Raw genomic sequence first — 2,437 nt, forward strand, 5'->3', positions numbered from 1 at the left:
ATAAAAGCTACGGGTTCCTGCCGGAATCTGGATAAAACGCCAATGAGACTGTTTGTCAAGTCTGGGCCTTGTAAAAGCTGGGCGTTCAGTGAGGTTCCTTGGTAAGAAGCACCACAGTCAAATACCACCCTTAGCTTCTTTTTTTTGGGGTGGTAAACTCCATGGTGCGGGATATACCAAGTCCTTTTGCTGCTGTTCTGTGAGCCTTTTTCCACTTTTATGGCATAGCCTTTATCCAGGATGTCGGCCATGAACTTGACGTAGTCCCTATGTAACTGAGGAGACTTGCTAAGCTTCCTTTTCAGGCCGAGGGCCCGCTGTTGTGCGATTATTGGGAAATTCAGCATCCTCCTTCCTAAGGGGTAGGCCTATGTTATAGTGGCCATCCACCAGTTTAGCTGACTGGGAGACACGCTCTATGAAGACGTGGTCCTCTCTAGACATTTCAAGCTGCTCCTCCCTCTGTCGTTCAGGGAAATCATACTTGATTTGTTGCTGCAGAATCTCATCTAGCTGTACAACCGAAATTCTGTGTGCCATTATAGTCGACTGTCCACAGGGGGAGACAGAACCTTTTTTTAGGGGTCCATTGACGGTCCAACCCAACATTTTTTAACGGTGTATGGACCATCTCTCTGGCTGTTGATAACCATCCATGGTTCCATGGCCTTTGGTACATTGGTTCCGATTAACAGGCCAATGTCAGCATCAATGTGACAGAGATGTACCTGCTGCAAATATCTATGGCCACTGATCCACGTATTCCTGAGTGGGAATATGGTCTTTGGTCACAGGTATTTTCTTCTGCGTGAAACCACCGGGGTGTTCCACTAGTGTGTTGTCGTCCATGCCACATACCTCCATTCCAGAGACCACAGAGGTACTGACGACTTCCTCTTTATTCATGGTTTTGAGAAGGATGTCTGTACTTCTTCCTGAAACCTTGAGGTCTCGGAGAAGAGCTTCTGTACAAAAGGTGCCGGTGCTTCCTGAGTCCAGAAAGGCATAAGTTTGTATCATGCGATTACCTTTCTTCATTTTCACCCTCACTGGCACTATGGATAACATGCAGTCAGGCTCCCCGGCCCCTGTGTGGGTCTCGCCATCTCCAGTTATAAATGCACTGGTAACAGTCGGTTCCCTATTTTTATTTTCTTTACCACCGTCGACCTGTTTATGCATGTGGAGTATGGTAGGGTGCCTAAGTGAATACACTCGACAAGTCACTTTCTGTGTGCATCCCTTGCTCATGTGTCCATATGACAGACAGCCAAAGCACACTCCTTTGCTTTTCAAGAAATCCAACTTTTCCTTTTGTGGCTTCTTGTCCAGTTCTCTGCAAAGGTCCAAACTGTGCTCTCCCTGACAGAACAGACATGGCTTGAGGGCGGCTGGTGAGGGCCTTCCAGTAACTCTTTTTAACGGGTGAGACACTGGTAGTAAAACCACTCTTTCGCTCCCTTGGTGTACTTTGCTGATATGGAAGTGGTCCTGATGTTCTTCCTGAAGAGGTGGGTGTTTCCTTTAGGTTCCCAAACAAAGGATGTGACATGATTCTAGCTTGGTGATCAATTAAATTAACTAGATCATTAAATCTAGCTCTCCGTCCACTTTTCTCTTGTAGGTCACATGCCAAGCCTCTCCACCTCTCTTTCATTTTGTATGGCAATTTAGAGAGAATGCCTCTCATGGTGGTTGGATTATCCATCTCCTCCATGTACTCAATGCTGTCCATCGTTTTACAGCATCCAGTTAGAAAGACTGAATATGCTTGTAGGGCTTCAGCATCTTCAGCTTTGACTGCTGGCCAGTTGAGGGCTTTATCAATGTGAGCTGTTGCAATCTGGTACTCGTTGCCATAATATTTCTTTAGGAGCCTTTTGGCCTCCGTGTATCCTCTTGAAGCGTCCATATGTTGGCAGCTCCGTACCACTTCTTGGGGTTGCCCCATGGTAAACTGCTCCAGGAAATACAGTCTGTCCTTGCAGTTTTCAGTTCTATCCTCAATACCATGCTCGAATGCACATATAAAGAACCTGTATTCTAATGGATCCTTTAAACGTGGGTATGCTGAGAGGTGGTAAGGATGATAGCCTTTGCTGTTTCACCAGTACTTCGGTTATACTATTCTGATGTTGCATGACATCGACGATCCTGCCCATGTCGGGTGCTTCCCTGTATCATTCTAGAGTGACAGCACCATCATGTCTGACGGCTCCATTTTCATGCTGTTTCGCAGATCCTCCATGGCTGACCCTTAAAGCAGACATTCCAATTTGGGGCTGTTGTGACGTTTCCTTTCATCTTACAACAGGCTCCCCTCCTATGTTGCTTGGTCTTGGGTGAACAGGGTGATATACAGTTTGAACACTTTCTGGTAACAGGCTGCTGTGTCTGTTCAACTGTGCAAGCTGAGCAGATGGAGTAAGAGGCTGGA

The sequence above is a fragment of the Notolepis coatsorum genome (genome assembly GCF_963971535.1).
Source record: "Notolepis coatsorum genome assembly, contig: SUPER_19_unloc_1, whole genome shotgun sequence".
Lineage (NCBI taxonomy): Eukaryota > Metazoa > Chordata > Actinopteri > Aulopiformes > Paralepididae > Notolepis > Notolepis coatsorum.